The sequence below is a fragment of the Camellia sinensis genome, chromosome 8 (assembly GCF_055761805.1).
Source record: "Camellia sinensis isolate YWXY chromosome 8, ASM5576180v1, whole genome shotgun sequence".
NCBI lineage: Eukaryota > Viridiplantae > Streptophyta > Magnoliopsida > Ericales > Theaceae > Camellia > Camellia sinensis.
In genome coordinates, this window is record NC_138968.1 from 173,769,915 (window position 1) to 173,791,276 (window position 21,362).

Consider the following 21,362-nt stretch of genomic DNA (forward strand, 5'->3'; position numbering starts at 1 on the left):
CCGATCGAAGTTGAGGTTCCGTCACTACGGGTTATGGCTGAGTGCCAGATAGCAGAAGCAGATTGGCAGCAAAGCAGGTTCGAGGAACTTATGTTGTTCGACGAGTGGAGGCTGAAAGCACTGTACCACGTCCAAAGGTTATCAACGCAGGATTACCAGGGCTTTCAACAAGAAAGTTAAGTCTAAGAATCTAAAGGAAGGGGATTTGGTGCTTAAAGAAAACCGAGCACCCATCCACGATCCTAGGGGCAAGTTCATACCTAATTGGACTGGTCTTTACATCATCAAATCTATCTGGTCGGGTGGAGCTGTCATTCTTATGAATGTAGATGGCCTTGAGTTCTTCCAACTGATCAACATGGACAAGTTGAAGAAATACTACCCTTGAGTGGCTCGCTAGGCCGAAAACCCGAAAGGCGACCTAGGCAAAAGTTAGAGCACAAAAAATTTGAAATAAGAAAAACTGAGCTCGCAAGGTTGAAAACCCGAAAGGGCGGCCTTGGCAAAAGTTAGAGCGCAAAAGGAGAGTGTTAAAACCCGAGTGAACCCGTATCGAACTACGTAAGGCTTGATTTCCATCTTTGGGATACTTAGGCAACTTCATTCTGAAGTCCAACCATAAACACTTCCAAATCAACTGTGTCCATGAGATTGTTTTGGTCATCTTTGTCTTTTCTGTATCCGAGAGTTCGGTTGTGATCTCCAGTGCAGTGCTCTTCAGACAAGGGGCAACTTTCCAATTTTTGGGTTCGGGGTTATACATCTCGAGGATGGATTCCGGGCGTGTCCAGTTGTGATCCATATCGAAAATGGTTTTGAAAAGTTTTATTAAAAGTTGATTTTTGTTCAAATTAATCTTTTTACAACTTAGACCATTTTTGGACCAAACAAAAAAATTTCAGTACCCACAACTTTCAATTTCATTGATTTCAATACAGAGTTCTCTGACTCTCGATACAAATTGAAGTTTCTTTTTATTACATTCAAAAAGAAAACTTGAAAGTACAAATTAAAGCAATAAACTTGAGGCATAGTTGAGTTAGGTGTTCCTGCCTCCCCTCTCAGAGCTTGTGGAAGCTTCTAATGCTAAAGTAGGCCCAGTCTGAGCCTCATCTTCAAGCCAAGCTAAGCATTCGCCAGAAAGGGCGCAACTAAAATTGGGAGAGGGAGCTAGAAGTTCTTTCGTCCTCCATGCTGTGGAATATCGAGCTAGCTGTGAGCCTTCGATCAGAAATGAAGCTGGGTATGCCACCCCCTCTTCCGGGAAAATCTGATCATGCCCAAACTGGCGCCTGAACCAGAAGGGAAAATAAAAGACATAGTGTGTCAAGCCAATCAACTGAATGCTGGGTTGCCGGGACATGCTGTAGCTCATCTCAGGTAGATCAAACCAAGGGCAACGCCAAGTAATGTCAACAGCAGATCTGCTGCATATCTATTGGCACCACCACCCCTCGTTTGGGAAGTCAACTAGCTGTGGGCGGAAGAAATAGCCGCGTGCTGAATACGCAAGACAAGCGTCCACTACTTTCAACTTATCCATTAGCCAAACCTGGAGAGGGATGAAAAATAAGAGAGATTAAAGAATAGAAAGGTGTGCGCGGAGAGAAAAAGTAAGAAAAGGTTTTGAGAGAAAAGACAGAGCTTGAGGGCCAAGTGATGTGAGAAATATATGTGAGAAGGGTGGGAAACATTACCTATAACAGTAGTGGACTCCCTGCGAACTTGGTTGTTTCACGGCAATGGAAAGCATCCAAGCCCATCAAAGTCTCGGCTAGTGTCAAGCCGATGCAGCTCTTGCCCTCTTTCAAATCGTAGGCAACTTCAATCAAGCAAATGCTAGACCCTCCGAAGCCAGGGGTAAGCAAGAAATGGGCCAACATACACAAGCAAAGAGCATGTTGCCGAAAACTTTGCCAAAGACAGTCGCCACGGTCACCGGTGTCAGAAAAACGATGGATTAAGTAGGGAATGTCAAGCTCCCCGTTGTGAACCAAAGATCGAGCATCATGTAAAGTAAGCCCACACATCCTTCCCAAAGCTTGGATGTGGCCAAAACGAGATTGGGGCAAGATCTTCTCGTCACACCAAGATTCCATCAAAGCTTGGAATTCTTCAATTGTGGGGCACAACTCTTGTCCGCCAAAGCTAAAAACGTGTGTAATTGGATTCCAACATCTAGCCGCGGCATAGAGGAATGGAAAACACAGCGGAGTACGGCTCAGTGGGAATTGCGCATTTACCCCGAAACCCCGAAAATTCAACTTTTCTGAGCCATCCAAATTTTCAATCCAATCGGAGAGTTTTTCGACAAAGAATGGCTCCATTTGGGGCAAAAATAAAGCTGAAATGAAGAAACCACGAAGCTGGAGCTTTTGTAGAAGATAAGGCAGTGAGTAGAGGACAGGTGTCAACATTTCAGAGGTTCTATTCATTGATGGCCAACATGGGGTTATTGATGCCCGGTAGAGGCTCATCAATGGCCAGCAGGGGCACATTAATGGCCGGTAGGCCATAACCCATGGCCAGTAGCCTCCCCTTCATACTCACTGACCTCCTTTGTGAAGATTCAGTTGTTTTCAGCAGTTGTATTCTGTTATTGGCACTTTTTATGGTCTTGTTTTGGTCCTTTTGGGCTTGAGCATGTTTATCTAAGTTGTAAGTGTCTAGCTCTGTTTATTGAGTTGTATTCATGTTGTTTATCAAGTTATTGTAATTTTCTTATCGAGTTGTATTTACTTTGATTAGCTTTTGAAGATTTTGTGTTGTTTATTGAGTTGATTGCTCTTTCAGTTGTTAGTTGGTTCACTACCTGATTAAGATAATGCAATTTGAATGTATAGTTTATAACAAAAAATAAATCTCATTTTCATGCTATGCAATGTTATGCGATGCTTAGAATGCAAAATGCAATACTTTTTAAACCAAAGCTGAGTTTCCATTCCAATCATGGTTTCTTTTTCTTTTTTTTTTAAAGTACAAGTTTTTAAAGAAAATAAAACTGCCTAAGGCTGTACAAAGTGCTAATACTACTAGCAAAAAGAAAACAAAGTAAAAAAACATCTAAATCGGTGCCGGCTGTCTCAAGCTCGAGAGGCCCTCTTCGTTCTCTTCCTCGGCGGAGCGGACTCTGGAGCACTGTCACCATCGGCACGACTATCTGAATCTAAATCAGAGTCTAAACCGAAGCCCTCCTCAACCTCTCCAGCCTCACCACTAGCAGAATTGAGCTGGTGTCGCCGTCTCCATCCTCAGATGACTCTGACTGTGGACTCATAGCCTCCTCACCCTCGCTCGTCTCATCATCATCGTCGCCTAACATGGGCTCTGAGGGGCCACTTTTGCTGCGGATGCCCCTGGTTCTACCTCGGCTGCGTGTCGAAGCCTGTCTCTCTCTCATCCCCGCTGCCAGAGGAGGTGCTTAAGGTCCTGCTGCGGCTCCTGCTAGGACATCCGGTGGAAAGGGAGTCTGAAAAGGGATCTGAAAAGGGCAGTTCATTAGGATACGTTAGTTGCAATGTATATCAGATGCAGTGTATGCTTGCAGTATATGGGTGCAGAGTATCTATGCAGTGATTTGATGCAATGAATCAGATTAGTGCAGTTTGGGGCAGGCTACAGTTAAAATGCTAATGTGTCAGTAGAGAATTTCATGGCATGAACTGCAAATTGAAGGAAATTGCCGGGATCTTGTAAAGGCTGAGCAGGTTTACGCTCATCTGAACTATCCCCATCAGAGAAGCTGCTAGCTCGAGAGCCTGTCTGGTGTACTCTATGGATGCCTGTAAATGTTTTGAGATGATCAGTGGTCTATAAAGCGTAATGGAAATGAACTGAATGTGCAAAATGTAAAGTACGGTCCATACCGGGGTCGAGCCTCGAACTCCGACAAGCTCATGGCAAGTTGGTGTAGGCTTAATGGGAATCTGATAAGTCTCCCCGGAACGTGTCCAACAAGTTAGTGAAGTAGGCAACTCTGGCCATCCTGCCCTCTGTCCCTCCCCAGAATCCCTTCTGCCCCGAGTCCTGGTCGCTCTGGCCCCTCTACATCTCTCTCTCGCAGCTGGAGCTCTCGCGTCCTCACCTCTGCGAACGCCGGTCAGAGGCGGCATCAGATGTGTCTGGATGAAGGTCATGTAATCACCCTCTACGCGGAAGTAGTCTGCCTCCAGCCCTACTATGAACTAGATCACCTGGTCGACAGACAGTCTGTGTGTCTCCCTCATGGATGCTGAGAGCGCCATCAGAATAAATGGGGCAGCCAGTCCTAAAGTCTGGCGTGCGAAGCGCTCGCCCAATAACCAGGCACGGCAGATCAGGCCCTCAAGAAGGATATGACAACGAGTGACGACCCTAGCTGTGTCATATTGGGCTCGGAGCCCTTATGGTATCGCATCCCACAGCCGCCATGTGATCTGTAAATAAGGGAATGAAGAGATAATTAATCGCTGTCAATTGATTAATGAGTGTATCAAGTTGATTGAAAGGCGGAATAAACTTTGTTTTGGGTTACCTCATGTGCCGTAACCACGTCAAAGTACTTGCAGAAAAACATGAAGTTTTCTCGGGTCCTAAGCTGGCCATTGTATACCCGAGAAAACGGGACTGTCGCCAGAGTCTCCTCTATGGGCTTTGGAGCAAGAGTCGGGAAATATACGTACACCCACAGCTGCAAGGAAAATGTGATCAATGCAGTGTATGAACAGAATACAGAAAATATAGAAAGCAAAGTGTAGTACAATGCATAGAAAGTGCAAGTATAGAGCAAAGATTAGACTTTGTGTGTGCGGTGTGCAGTGTGATCAATATAGTGTATGAGCAGACACAGAAAATGCAAGGCAGAAAACACACAGTGTATGAGCAGATACAGAGGACACAGAGCAGAAAGCACATGTGCAAATGTAGAGCAAGAAATGCTAAGCAGAAAATGTAAAGTGAAAAGGGGGAACTAAGCTGTGTACCTCTCAAGCCCACCAGTAGCCGCCAATCAAGCTCCCATTCATGCGAGAAGTCGAGCTTATGTATCCATACAAGGTGGTGAGATCGGCTCCGCCCCAGTCGTAGAACTGAACTCGCTGGAGTACTACCAATGCGCTCAGGAAGTATAGGCCCACAGTATTCCACCTGCTTGAGAACAAAGTGGTGCTGAAAAGAAACATGAGGAAGCCCCTGGCATACTGCTCTGTCGCCTTGACTATCTAGGGCTTAGACCCCCTGTACTACTCCTCGAACCAGCTATACCGGACCATGCCTGCCCGGAGTGTCGGTGTGTATGCCCCAAGCAGTGCAACCCATGCTGCCTTCCACTCTCCCATATCAGGGTCAAGAGGGATTGGATCGCCTCCTACGCCTAAGCCAGCGATCATGGCAAAGTCGTAGGGAGTCATCGTCATCTCCCCCATGGTGGAGAAATGGAAGGAGTTGGTGGTGTCCCACCACCTCTCCACTAAAGCCCCTAAGAGAGGATGGCCCGCTACAACCCACATCAGGCTAGAGCATAATAGACCAAAGCCTGTCTCATCGATAATGTCGTGAACTCTAACTGGGAGCTTGCCATACAAGTCCCGAGCGGTAGTCGTACCGTAGCCTCTGAAAGAACGGGATCCCTCCTACAGTAATGCATGAGATGCAATCAGATCAAGTCTTGAAAATACAATTGCATACAAAGCAATAATGCACGAGATGCTGCCAGATCAAGGCAGTTTATGCAGTCAAATCAAAATAGTGCAAGAAATGCAAGCGGTTAAGGGTAATACTGCAGAAAAACAATGTTCATACCTCTACAGCAATGGCCAACAAATGAGATATTGGCTCTCTCAGAAGAATGTCATCTGGTGCATCCTCAGAGAAGTCGGTGAAAGCCTTGATGCCTCCCGCGATAGGTACTACGCGAGTCTCAGGGTGGTACCTTGCTGTGTCAAAATGGCGTATGCTCGGTGGTAATGGCTCCGGCTCGGCCTCAAAGTCTTCCACAAACTCTACTGGAGGAAGCACGGGGAGGGCCCCGTCATGAGCACTACTACAAAAACAGATAAAGATCACACTTTTTTTGTGTGATGTATGTTATTTAATCACACCTTTTAAGTTTTATTAAAGTGTGATCTTTGGGAGTGTGATTAAAAGTGGTCATTTTTAATCACACTTTTTAAGTGTGATTAAAAATATTTAGATCACATCTTTTAAGTGTGATTAAAAGTATTTAGATCACACCTTTTAAGTGTGATATTTGGAAGTGTGATTAAAAAGGGTCATTTTTAATCACACTTTTTAAGTGTGATTAATAACATTTCGATCACACCTTTTAAGTGTGATTAAAAATATTTACATCACATCTTTTAAGTGTGATTAATAACATTCACTACTAAAAAAAATACTTTTTGCGACCGTCACATGCCGTCGCAAATAATAAAAATACAGTCGCAAAAGACTTTTTGCGACGGCCTATGCGACTGCACATGGGGCCGCAAAAGACTTTTTGCGACAGCTATTTTGCCGTCGCAAAAAAAAATAAAAAAATAAAAAAAACACTTTTAGCAACCATTGTTTTACTGTCGCAAATAATTATTTATTAAAAAAAATCATATATGGGTTTGCTACAACAAAAAAATCAATTACAAGCACCAAACAATTTTTTGTAAATGAAAAATAACAAAATTAACAAATTAATTAAATTTATAATAGACATTATCCATTAATCATCTTTAAATACACTGTACTAAAAAATTCAAGTCTTCAAAAAAAAAAAAAAAAAAAAAAAGAAGAGCAACATAATCTTTGGCTCCCAACATCAACCGCTCGATCATATCAACTATTCCCTCAACAAAATCTGCAAAAACATATATCAAACTTGACTTGAAAATTTAATGCACTTAAATGTGTTAGTTTAGCTTAAAATAATCAAAATAAAACTATGTCAGTGACCTATCTCTATGGCAGATCAGTGATTTGCAACAAGAGTTTCAATTACCTTAAGAGCAACTTCAAGCTTAACTATGGTATCACTTAGTTATGGCGTTCGGAATTATATAATAGTATTGTGGCGAGAGATTTCCCTAAGAACTCCACCATCACCACCACCTACAACCAAAACCTGCATCAAGTAATTCAATTAAATTTAGCACAAATACCTGACAAACAGAATAATTATAGATTGCATAAACATGAAGAGCAGAAGATAGCTAGCTCTACCAACAATGTTTTCCTCAATCATTGGCAACTTAAATTACAAGTTCTCTTTCTAATTGTAAATATGATGAATTGAGGTTGAGAGTACATAGAAATATTATTTGTTCACAATTTAACAATGAGACAAAAACAAGGTGAGTCTTATATTCAATTCTAGAATTAAATTTGTCATACAATGCCTTCAATCTAATAGAAAGAGTAAATTTTGCACATAGAACTCAAATACTATTTTGTCTGAAATTCCTTGGGAAGAGTGTGCAACATAGTGATAATAAAAGAATGGTGCCACACAGCCTTGTCTCTAACGAAAGTCGAACCCTTAACCTCTCATACGTGAAAAGTAGGAAGTTGATGTTGTTGGGTTAGAAGACTGTTTGGCACATATAAAATAATTACTTAGAATCAAGAAATTTTGGAAAGAGGGTGATGAGTTTTTTCACCCAATTTAGAGTAATGCCCTGTTTCTAGAAATTAATGCAAGAAATTAGTGAGATAGAGATGACAAGTGATGTTGATGAGAAAGTGAAATGATGGTGAAATTGAAAAAAAAATGAACGATTCAAAATGAAAGTGGTAGTAGAAGAAATTGGGGACATGGATCTGGGTTTATCAGAATTTTTTTTTCGAAAGGTCTCTAAAATCATAATCAATGCTTTAGGTTTACCTAGATCCAAAAACTCAAGCCCAAGATAGGGAATGAGAGGCTTTGGTATAACTATAGTTGGATGTCCAGCATAGGCCATCAACAGAGGAAGAGCAGCAATTGATGGCAATAATAATTTCCTGTTCTTCAAAGTCAGAAAGACCTAGTTTAGCATTAACTCTGAATGCAGTAATGCAAAGAGAAAACAGTGCTCTTGAAATAAATGGGCCGATAAATCCAAAAAATATGATTGGAATACTCACACTCTCCAAGGGACATCGAGGACATCATCTACAAATCCAAGCAAAATCATGAAGCAGATGGATGCCAAAGCCACATTGTACTCAACAAGCCATTGCACATATTAATAATCAACAGTTCAGTCTATCACTAGTTAGAGCAAATAATGTTCCTCACCTAACAATGCAGAAGAAAGAGGGTTGTAATACCCAAAAAAATACAAAGAAAAGACACAATTAAGGAGGAAAAATAGAAGTACAACACTTGTTACAACTTACAACATATGACACAGAAGTGCATAACAAACTCACACATCCTTACAATAAAGTACAATTGACAAGGCCAAAAAGAAAAGATGGTTACCATATACAATAAGGTAAATTACAAAATCATTAAAACTGGTAGCTAATAATTTTTTTTTCCTGGAAGTATATTAAGAAAGCATCAAGAGGGGATGCCACCCAATTCCCAATTCATGGAAAGGAATCTGCCAAAATGGGGTTGCTTTCCAACCATCTCATTGTAATAGGTAATTTACTAAAGCAACTTCTATTTATATAATTTTCCTTATATATAATATGGATAATTTGAACGTTCAATCCACCAAAGTCCAAATTAAAAGAGGACGATCTCATCATAGTGGAATGCACATGATTTAGATTTTTTTTTTTTTTTAACTAGTGCTATGTACTCATATTTTTATTTTTAAAAAGTTTGTAAAATTTTAATATATAGCATAGATTTAAATTTGTATAGTGTAACTCACACATAATAAATTCAATTCACATATGATGTTTTTCTAGGAAAATTGTCTGAGGCTCTGTTTGGATCAAAGATTTGAGGAATGACATGCAAAAGGAAAGAAAATAGGAAGGATATCAATTCTCAAATCCTTAATCCAAACATAGTCCTAGAAGTGTTCTAAGTTGTGCCATAATGTGAAGAATGAACCTCTTAGCGGCATGTTTCAAGCCATGACAGAGAGTTGTGGGATAGGCTTCAGAGCCAAGCATCACTTTTATTTCTCACGAGCAGAAACTGTACATAATGGGGCTGCGATGGGCCAAACGACTAGTCTGATCATTCATTACACAATCAACTTAGTGGAAGTAACCATACCATAGAGCTCCAAGAAGCAAATGCAAAAGTTCCATGGATTAGAATCATCGGTTGTGGGAGCAGTCAATATAACCCCTAAAGAATCTGAAGGGAAGCAGAGCATTGGGACCTATTATTGGCCATGAAGCAAACTGACTCGGTTTGCACATTGTCTGGTCATTCTCGTGCACTCTCAAGTTTGTCCAAGTCTTACCATCCAGAGAACCCTAGGACTCAAGACAATAGGAACTCGCAACTTTGCTTGTCAAAAAACGCTGGCCCATGCCTCCAAATTTTGGATTAGCAAAAAAGCATAAATTATCCCTTAAATTCAAGCCTGAATTTTCGAAAGTAGTTCCCTATATTTTTATAACAATTGCAAGAGCATTGAAGAACAAAAAAATGGCAAGATTTAGATTCTTACAAATTCAGGGCACTCATAATCAATACCAGCAGCTTCAATCTTCTTACGCTTTTTTTGGTCACGTTTTAGGATTTCTCCCACCAGCTTCTTGTGCTCTTCCAATGTTCTTTCCTGAATAATCATCACAAGTAAATGGTTACTATCTCTTCAAAAATAACCACATCAAGATCAATAGTGAATGACAGGTTTTCTTAATTTGCCTCATAAGCATCCAAGAATGATTGCCAGATGTCTGTATCTATATTCACACACCTTGAAATGTCGCTTCCTTTCAATTTGAACCCAGTCCACTGGCTTGTGCCATCGGCTAGGGCCTTTCCACCTTAAAAATAAAGTAAAACCATCAGCAATTCATTGGTGTCACAGAAACTAAATAATTTTACGCAACAATTTTATTTATCTCCTCTATTTATTTACTTGATTTGATTCCTTATGTGTTTTTTTTCTTGAAAATCTTATCATTTTCTACGATAATTATGGGAAACCACAATCTAACAAACTGTAACTGCTTCTGGGAAACCAAAATTTTGAAAATGCATTCCTTAACTAAAATTTATCATTCAATGAACATGAGTTACCTACACTGGTAAGAAGAATAAAAAGCAGTACAAGGTTCAGGCTTTCTTCCTGGAACAGCACTAAATTCCCCTGTTACAAACAAATATCACCATTAGCCAATCAAATTGACGAATCGAAAACTGAGAACAACACAGACCAAATAAGGGTATAGTTTCAAAATTCAAACAAGTTATTTTGATAAACCAAAGTCATCAATGAGTCTCTTTCTAGGCTTTAGAACAAACAATTGGAGTGCTATAAATTTTCAAACTTTCTTCTACACCCAAGAAAATGGGAAAAAATATAAGCAGAGAGACCTAAACCCAAGTTCTCCTACAACCTAAGCTCACACCATGTTAAATCACCAACTTGAGTTATAAATTGCATTTGTGATGAAAATAAATAAATTTACTTTCATGCATACATGTAAAATCTATATTTATTTGGGCATCATGTCCTAGTTTTTTAATAATTGACACGTTCGCATGTTATAGCATGTCGTATCAATGTCCAACGTTCATATCCATGCTCTTTAGGGTGTAAGTGACACAGACACAAATCGAAGTTAACCAATACTTGATATTCAAAGCAGAAAAAATTGAGTTGTGACAATTAGCGCATACTCAACGATTCATGTTTTAACAACCAATTATCAACGAATTTAAAGATCAAATGACAAGCAATTACCTGACTTTTAGAGACAGATGATATTAGAGGAGCCAAACCACAATCTAAGACATGTACTACAAGCTCATCATCAAAACAACTTGGGATTAGGGAAATCTGTTTCAAAATAACACGAGATTAGTGATCAAACTCGTAGATCATACATAAATTTCTAAATCTACACATACATAACAAAGATCGGAAAATACAAATCAAAGCAAAACCATCTCAATATCTAAAATTAAAAGTAAATAAAAGAATATACAAATACTAGATTTGGGGGTTTAAGATTTACTAATAATTATCATAAGCACATAAAACATACATAATCTCAATAAGAGGTATGATAGTACCTCTGCCAACATGTGGTTAGCTTCATCAAAAACAAGAATCTTCAAATAGTTCGTGCTCAATTTCTTTGTTGTCGCCCATTTATTGATTGTACCAGGAGTGCCAATCACTACTTGTGCTGTCACTAATGCTCGTTTTGAAATTGGAACATAATTGCTGCTATCCATTGGTATAGCACATTCAAAAGTAATTCCTGTATAATTCCCCATCTTCTTAAGAACTTCCATGTTCTGCATCATTGTCATCCACTACTATTAGTTAAATCCTAAACTCACAAACACTTTAGAGAAAAGTCCCAACAAAATGTGTACACATGATCCACTTGCTACCATTGATTAAATATTAAACTACATGTTAAAGAACACTGATCTTTAAACCCACCAGAGAACCATATATCATTAATTCATCCTTAGTTTCACAAACATTGCAGAACAGAACATAAGAGCATCTCCAGCAAGGCTAGTTAGAACATCATCACCACCATCAGTCCAATTAATGATATGATTAAAACATTATAGATGGGGAGTTAAGATTAAATTTACCTTTCTAAAAGCTGCACCTTTTGCTTAGGTTTTGTCCCATAGATAACTTGAAAGGAGGAGCTAACAATCTCTTCTATGTGAGCTGATTGCAGAAGCCTCAAATCTCTCCTCACCTAACAATCTCTTCTTTGTGTACATAAAAAGGAAGGCTAAACAGGGAAACCCAGTGCATGAGGCTCCAGCTAATCACATTCTGTGTGTGTGTGTGTTTGTAGTGTTGTGAAACACAAGTTAACAGTCCTTCACCTATGATTTATGGTTTCATCTAGAATGCTGCCATGACAGTACCCTTGGTAATATTAATCAATTTTCTCCTTGATCGTCCTTCTAGACAAGTTTTAAGATAAAGGCATGAAAGTGTATTTATCCAAGCATATAAAAATCAAAAGTCTCCACCTGATATCAATTATTAGTCGTGTATTTACCTTCGCACAGGTACAGATGAACCCAAATCGCAAAGCATGGAGTAGAATTACCAAAGAGGTGGAACAAATAAACGAATCTTTAACTGTGATTTGGGTAATAGTAAGCGTCACTGTGTTAAAAAGCATATTGGGAAAGAACATAGAGGAGGAGATTGGTGTTAGGCAATAGCTCAAAGGTTAGAGTACTTGATAGTGCACCGAATTTAGAAGTAACCGGTATTTTAAAAAGACAAGCCTCTACATCACTGCAGAAAAGAATTCAATGTAGTTCCAAGGCCCAATAATCATCTCAACTTTCGACTTTCGATCCTTCCTCCTAACTCTAGGTCAAACAAAAATCAATCCAAACTGTCTAGCACATACAAACATATATCTCAATACTCTCCATCCTTGCACGTTTATCTACTGAGTTGATTTGACTATCCTTATACTAAAAAAGCAACACAAATGAAATACCAAACATAAAACCATCTTAGAAGATACAACACCAACAGATACAGATCAATCAGGCCCAACAATGCATGCACTACCAATGCCAAAAATTTGTCATCACTAGCAATGGAAGTCTTACAAACACATGAAAATTCAATTCATTCATTTACAAGTGATTAAGTAAGGCAAATGAATGCACAAATTCACAAGAACACGTCGATATATTCAGAGGATCACATTTGAAATTATTTCAATATTAACATTTTAGAACACTAGAAACAACAAAATCAATCAACCAGTAATGCTTTGGTCCAATTACATGTCGCGACATAGAAAGGTTAGCTATTTCAATCTTTGATCAAATAGAAATTATGTACAGATTTGCATATGTTAATGAACCTGGATCGCCAATTCTCGGGTAGGGCAGATACAGAGCACCTGAGGAGCAGTGAGTTTGGGATCAACACGGCTCAACATGCCAAGCACGAAACAAGTAGTCTTGCCAGAACCATTGTGTGCCTGAGCGATCAAGTGCTTGTAAGGAGGGGTCAGAATCATAGGGAAGCTGATCGTCTGGATCTTACTCGGCCTCTCAAACTTCATCTCCACATATAAACCCTTCAACAGTCGATCGATCGATAGAGAGGGAGGGGTAAGAAGAGACTGGGGTTTTTTGGTTTTGGGCGAGCGGCGGGGAACAGAGCGGGAATGGAAGAAAAAAAAAGGGGGGGGGAGAAAAATCAAAATCGTTTTTAAAAAAAAAAATTTAAACAATAAAATAACACTGTTTAATTTATTTATTTTTTGCGATAGGGGTTGTCGTCGCAAAAAAACTTTATTTTTTGTTAAAATAAAATTTTTTTTAAAAAATTATTTTATTTTGGTTACTAAGCTTGAAAATTTATTTGTTTCATTTTTTTTAATGAAAAAAAAATTATTATTATTTTTTATTTGGTAGAAGTAGGGGTAATATTTTAATGAAAAATATTGTAATGGTAGTCGTAGTGGTGAAGTGGCGACCGTGGTAGTAGTGGTGGTAGTGAAATGGTGTTTGCAGTAGTAGTGAAAGTAGTAGAGGAGATGGGTGGTGAAAGAGAGAGATAAGTGGGAGACAGATAGAGGAGAGAGAATGAGAGAGACAGAGACAGAGTGGTGAGCGAGAGAGAGACAAAGTGGTGCTAAAAGTGTATTTTCTTATAGTGGATCGATAAATTGAGAGGGAGCTCAGTAAATAGAGAAAACGGAAGGGAAATAGTGAGCAACGCGAACACAATGGGGGAGAGAGAGAGAGAGAGAGAGACAAATACACAGACAGGGAGAGAAGAGTGATGAATGAGAGAGAGAAAGAAAAGAAAGAAAAGAAGATGAAAAATAGGTGAAAAGATATATATATATAGAGAGAGAGAGAGAGAGAAAGAAAGAGCGAAAAGAGATAAACGAGAGAGAGACAGAAAGAGATGAACGAGAGAGCGAGAGAGAAAAGAGACAGAGAGAGAAGATAGGTTAAAGAGATAGAGAGAAGAAAGATGGACGAGAGATACAGAGAAAAACAGAGAGGTAGACAGACAAAGAAAAGTGATGAGTGAGAGAGAGAAAGAGAAGAGAGACAGAGACACAGAGAGAATGAGAGAGACGGACAGACAGAGAAGAGTGATGAGTGAGAGAGAGAGAGAGAAGAGAGACAGAGACACATAGAGAAAGGGAGAGACAGACAGAGGCGATGGAGTGACAGTGGTGGAGGAGAGGTAATGGTAGTAGTAGTGGTAGTAGTGGTAGTGGTGGTAGGGAAGTGATGGCGATGATGGTAGTAATGGTAATCGTAGAGGTGGAGTGGCAACAGTGGTAGTAGTGGTGGTAGTGGAATGGCATTTGCAATAGTGGTAAATGTAGTAGAGGAGATAGGTGGTGAAAGGGAGAGATGAGTGAGAGACAGATAGAGAAGAAAGATAGAGAGACAGAGACAAAGTGATGAGCGAGAAAGAGACAAAGTGGTCGTTAAAAGTGCATTTTCTTGTAGTGGATCGATAAGAAAAATGCCCTAGACCCCCAGTGGGAGTGACCCCCACCACCCCCACTGTTTTCTGATTGGTTCAAAAAAATTTATTTATTTATTTATTTTCACTCTTGCTCTCACAACCCCCCACGTGGAGGTGGGGGTGCTGGGGGTCACCGCCCACTGGGGCTCCCCAACATGGTTGGATCGATAAATCGAGAGGGAGCTCAATAAATAGAGAAAAGATGAGAAAGAGAGTGAGCAAGGCGAACACAGTGAGGAAGAGAGAGACAGACAGACAGACAAACTGACAGGTAGACAGAGAAAGAGAAGAGTGATGAGTGAGAGACAGAGAGAGAAAGAGATAAAGATAGACAAAGAGAGAAAAAGATGGACAAAGAGAGAAAAAGATAGAGAGAGAGTGAGACAGAAAAAGAGAGAGAAACAAGAGATGAACAAGAGATAAACAAAAAGAAAGAGAAAGAAAGCGAAAAGAGATTAACGAGAGAGAGACATAGAAAAAAAGAGAGAGAGAGAAGAGAGAAAAACGAGAGAGACAGAGAGATAGAGAGAGAGACAAAAAAAATAGAGAAACAAAAGATGCTCGAGAGATAGACAGAGAGAGAGAGAGAGAGAGAGAATAGCAAAAAGAGATAAACGAGAAAGAGACAGAGAAAGAAGAGAGATGAGCGAGAGACACAGAGAGAAAAAGAGACAGACAGACAGAGAAGAGTGATGAGTGAGAGACAGAAAAAGAAGAGAGATAGAGACAGAGACATAAAGAAAGAGAGACAGACAGAAAAGAGTGATGCGTGAGAGAGAAAAAGAGAAGAGAGACAGAGGCACAGAGAGAAAGAGAGAGAGAGATAGACAGACAGAGAAGAGTGATGAGTGAGAGAGGGAAAGAGAATAGAGACAGAGATAGAGACAGAGAGACAGGAAGATGAAAAAATTGATGAAAAGAGAAATGTTATATCAAAAGAGTAAGACGACGTCGTTTTTTTCATTTTTTTTTTATGATAGAAAAATACCATTGCATTTATTTAAACCATTTTGTAACTATATATATGAAGTCTCAAAAAGTCACATTTTTTTGCAACGACAAGTTGTGCCATCTCAAAAAGGCATATTTTTCGCGACGACAAGTTGTACCGTCTCAAAAAGTCACATTTTTTTTTTTTGCGAGACGGCAAGTCGTGCGGTCTCAAAAAGTCATATTTTTTACGACGGCAAATTGTGCCGTCTCAAAAGGTCACATTTTTTGCGACGGCAAGTTGTGCCGTCTCAAAAAGTCATATTTTTTGCGACGGCAAATTGTGCCGTCTCAAAAGGTCACATTTTTTGCGACGGCAAATGTGCCGTCGCAAAAAGTTCCGTCTCCTAAGTCCACTTTTCTTGTAGTGTTACTTAAAAAGTGTAATTAAAAAGTAGTAGTGTATATATAATCACACTTTAATTAAAAAAACGTGATTATAAAATATATAAATAATCACACTTTAATTAGAATGTGTGATTAAAAAATATATATATAATCACACTTACTTAAAAAGTGTGATTAAAAAGTAGTAGTGTATATACAATCACACTTTAATTAAAAATGTGTGATTAAAAAATATATAAATAATCACACTTGTTTAAAAAGTGTGATTAAAAAGTAGTAGTGTATATATAATCACACTTTAATTAAAAGGTGTGATTAAAAAATATATAAATAATCACACTTTAATTAGAATATGTGATTAAAAAGTATATATATAATCACACTTACTTAAAAAGTGTGATTAAAAAGTAGTAGTGTATATACAATCACACTTTAATTAAAAAGGTGTGATTAAAAAATATATAAATAATCACACTTTAATTAGAATGTGTGATTAAAAAATATATATATAATCACACTTGTTTAAAAAGTGTGATTAAAAAGTAATTGTGTATATATAATCACACTTTAATTAAAAAGTGTGATTAAAAAATATATAAACAACCACACTTTAATTAGAATGTGTGATTAAAATATATATATATATATATATAATCACACTTTGTTTAAAAAGTGTGATTAAAAAGTAGTAGTGTATATATAATTACACTTTTAATTAGAAGGTGTGATTAAAAAATATATATATAATCACACTTAATTGAAAAGTGACATAAAAAATAAATATTATCACACTCAATCAAATTAAGTGTGATTAAAATATCAATATAATTTTTTTTATCACACTTCCAATAAAAGTGAGATCTTTTTTTTTTTTGTCAAAGTGTGATCTTTAACTATTTTTTTAGTAGTGGAGGGACATCATCTGCCATCTAAAATAGACGCAAGAGAAGCAAAAATGAGGAAAAATGAAGAAAAATGGTGAAACTTTGAAACAGTCAACCCTAGGAGAGAGGAAAAAGTCAAAGAAAGTCAAAACCCAAGAAAGTGTACTAATCTTGAGAGAAACTTGAGGGGAATGGGTCAAGAATGGTGGAAATGAAGAAAGAAGTGTCGAAACCAAATTCTGATCGGTTCAAAGTGAAGAGAATTAGAGGGTTTTAGCGAAGAAAATGTTTTTAGGGTGTTGGAAAGCGCGTAGAACGCGTGGATCTAGATAGAAGGAGCACCTAGAGAGCAAGGGAGAAAGATTTCGTGCAAGGGTTTGTGAGGAAATGGTGTGCCATCACTTGTTTTTAAAGACCCAAGGGTGAAAGGACAAATTTGCCCCAATCTGCCATCGATGGCCGGCAGTGGCACATCGATGGCCGGCAGCTGCCATTAGTGGCTAGCAGGGGACCGGTAGCCTTCCCTGATGGCCGGCAGGGTCCCACAAGCTTCCTCTGCTTCTTTTTCTTTGGTCTGTGTCCTTGGATTCCAAGAAATGCAAGAGCTGTGCAAAATTTGGTTCAAGATGTCTTCGTGGAGGCTCAGAATTGTGTTTCCAGTGCGCAATGGTCATTGTTCGTCAACTTGAACAAGGTGTATCCTTTTTTAGCATACTGCAACTCTTCCAAGAGATAAATCGGAAGTTGCTTTTGAGTCGTCTTTTTCGACATGCTTTTGTCGTCGCATGAAATGTGTTGCATAGAATATGCATTGTGAATTGTTTCATGGAACATGTGTCACCATGATTGCATAGAATATGCATTGTTGCATTGAATATGCGTCGTTGATTATTTTGCATAGAATACGCTGCTATTTCATCTCTTGCATGTCGCGCATGAAGCATGCCTTTAACACTGTGTTACGGTCATTCAATTCACATAAAATATGCATTCCTATTGCATTGTACCTGTTAAGTTTCTTTCTTATGCAGGCTCGATATTGTATGTACGGTTCATTCAAAGCTGGTGTAACTAGACGATATTGTATGTACGGTTCATTCAGCGAAATTCCAAGTAAGATCTTTCCTGCCCTTTGAATACCCTTGTTTTGGTTAGAAGCATTCGGGTACGCCCGGTGTTTTTACCGCTCCTCCGGTTAGAAGCATTTAGGTCGTGTGCCCGACGTTTATACCTTGCGTTGGTTAGAAGCATCGGGTTGTGTGCCTGATGTTTATACCGCTTTCCTTGGTTAGAAGCATTTGGGACGTGTGTCCGACGCTTATACCTTGTTTTGGTTAGAAATATTTGGGTACGCCCGATGTTTATACCACTCCTCTGGCTAGAAGTGTTTGGGTCGTGTGCTCGATGCTTATACCACCCCGTTGGTTAGAAGCATCCGGCTGTGTGCCTGATGTTTATACCACTACTCCTTGGTTAGAAGTGTTTGGACCGTGTGCTCGATGCTTATACTGCCCTTCCGGTTAGGAGCGTTTGGACCTTGTTTCGACGCTTTTACCTCTTTGTTCTGGTTAGAAACATTTGAATGTGCTCTAATGTTTATACCATCATCTGGTGTTTGCACCGCTCCCTTTTCCCTCTCGCGCATGCCGCGTTAGGATGCTTTGGTTAAATGCATCTGGACGGATTCCAATGCTTATACCACTCTTTGCTTTGATTGCATAATAGTTGGGTTTGTTTCACCTGTTATTATTGTTTTCTGTAATTCAAAGCCTTAGGGTGTGCTCTTAGGTTCGCACCACTTCTTTCCTTGCGTGCCATGCGTTGGGATCTTGTTTGCTGCCTCGGGTGCGCTCGACGGTTGATGTTCTTTGCCTTTTCTGCGTGAGGCGCAGTTAAGATGGCATAATTTTCTTGCATCCTTTCTGCATGAAATGTGGTGTGGTACATGTTTACTTGCTTATGTACGAGTTTGCTGTAGCATTTCTTTGCATAACACTTGCATCTAAATGCTTCATTACAGCCTCATTGCATGATCATAAGTTATGTTCTTGCATTATGCATATGTTTTGCATCTTGCCCAGCCTGTTGGCGCATCTATATTATTATCATAAATGTTTGTCTAAGTCTTCGGCCTTGTCAAAAATGGGTCGTCTCTGGGTTTTGACATTCACTCCCGTTATTTCATGACTTCTGAGTTCTGTCAAAGAGGGGCAACTATAGACACCCCATTTTTGACCGTCCTCAAGACTTGGATGTTCTTGCAAGTACATTCGGTGATAAGTTTGATTGCTTGTCGAGCACTCGAATTCCGCGATGGAACGCCACAGGTTTGAGCTTTCCAAATCCTGCATCAATTCTGACTCATTTTTGGACCATGTGTTGGTCCTTTCAGCATGCTTTTCTTGGTGCATTGCCGGCCACTTTTGGGCATTGCCGGCCATGCACTTTGGCCTGCCGGCCATTGATGTGCCCTGCCGGCCATTAGTGAGCCCCTGCCGGCCATCACTAATGGCCGGCCAGCCACTGGTGCATCAGCAGATATTTTCTGATATTTTTGTGCCAGCTGTTGCACAGATTGGAGCATCTTCTTGCACGTGGATGGTTGGATCTTTTCAAGAGGATTTTGTATCTTCTATATATAGAAGCCATCCTTTTGCATGTAGGGGGTTACAAAAATTTTGTGAGCAAAATTTCTCTCTCTCTCTCTCTCTAGAATCCTCTCTCTTTTGATTTTGTGCTTGAAAGTGGGAATTCTCTACATACTTGAACTAAGAACCTTGACCCAACACCTTCACCTTGGAGCTGAGGTTCTTTGAGGCTTGGTTTGAGGTCTTAAGCTTGGTTTTGGCTCAGAATTTTAGTTGTTTTGTTGCTGTGCTTCAAAGTTATAAGCTTACCTCTTTCAAGATTTGTTTTGGTTAAGTGCTTGGCCATCTTTTTATACTACTTTGAGGCTGGTTTTAACCTCTAAAAAACTCTGTTTTTAAGGCTTTAAAATGGTGGTTTGAGCCATGTTTAGTTAGAGGGTGGTTTCCTCCTGTTGCTCTTTGGCTTGTAAAGCCTTTTGAGCCATCTTTCGAAGCTTTTAAAACAATCTTTTCTTGGCATTTTAACCACTAAATTCCAGGGAAATTTCAGTGGCAAAAAGTTGGTTTTGAGGTCCAAAATAGGAGGGGGTGGCTTCCCCTCATTGTATCTTGTTTGCATGTGTAGTTGGCTTAACATGTGAGCATGTTGTTCTATCATTTTGTGACTTGATCTCAGCATGTGTTTGTCATTGATTTAGCATGCTTTAGCTCTGTTTTAAGCTGTCTTGGTCATATGAGCTTCATCTTGCATGGTTGTAGTGCAAAGGCCTTTACTAGCTTTGTGTTTGAAGGCCTCTAACATGCTTTGCATGAGATGATTTCATGTTGAAGCATCATTTTACACATGATTTCAATGCATATATCTCTGTCACACTCTCACATATTCCACTCTTTCATTGCTTTTGAGAGTTGTGCTTTGTGTCTTGCTTGCGAGCCAACATGCGAGCCTGTTTTTCTTGCCTTTCATGCTTCATTCTCAGCATGTTTTAACCACTGTTTTGGCATGTTCTAGCTCTGTTTTGAGCTAGTTTGATCATTTGAGCTTGATATTGCATGCCTCTAGTGGAGTGCTCTTCACTAGGTTTAATGCATCCTTTGGTTGACCCCCCTCTCATTAGAGGACACTCATCTTGGACTTAACCAATTAAAGAATGGCTTGGTAATACTAAAATGAGTAAACAAAATTGAATCAAGTAAAACATGACCAAGATAAGCATGTTTTGTTTGCATTGCATTGTTCAATCGGACGTTATATTGAACATGAGGTAGATTGGTCCATTTCATACTCAAAGTGATGAAATGAGCCAATCTCCTTTGGTCTCCTTCACCCTTGATCATGCATGATAGGGTGGTGGCCCTTTGAGTCTTGTTTTTGTGCATTTATTGAAAGTGTACAACTTGGATCTTTGGCCATCATGCATTGAAAATGCTTGATTGGTGGTTTTGGATCCAAGAGTACCACTCCTTTGATGTTTTGAGATGATAAGGAGAGGGTACAGTACAAACATATCCTTGGAAAACCCTCTCTTTTCATCTGTCTGTGCTCTGTTACAGTTTGGTGATTCAGCACACCAGTGGCCGACAGTGTTTCATTGGTGGCCTGCCAGTGCATCATCCTTGGGCGGCAACACACTCTTTTGGCTGACAGATGGCCGGCAGCAAGCCCTCATAGCCGGCGCCCACTGGTGCATTCCTTGACATGGAATTGGTAAGGTGGAGCAGAAAGTTCTTGGAGCAACCCTGCAAATAGAGCCTCTCAAGAGCAAACCGGTGGGCTTTTCGGGGCGAAAACCAAATGCATGCATCTTCTACATCCCAGAGCAGAGTAATAGCAGCATTGTTTAACATGTTAATTACTTAGTCAATTTCCATTGATTGTTGTAATAATTAAGTAGCTTAGCTTAGCTATTTCTTTATTTTGTTTTGTAATAATTAGTCTAATTAGTTTAATT

The 21,362-nt window shown here is 39.4% G+C and overlaps 1 long non-coding RNA gene across 1 annotated transcript; it reads right to left on the reverse strand.

Annotated features, from left to right (window-relative positions):
* Positions 1 to 6,841: 6,841 nt before the first annotated feature.
* LOC145796752 (uncharacterized) lies at positions 6,842 to 8,163 on the reverse strand. Its single transcript, XR_014337260.1, has 3 exons — positions 8,092 to 8,163; positions 7,850 to 7,968; positions 6,842 to 7,090 (listed from the first exon to the last, which is right to left on the reverse strand). It is a non-coding gene; the product is annotated as an uncharacterized LOC145796752 (long non-coding RNA).
* Positions 8,164 to 21,362: the final 13,199 nt, after the last annotated feature.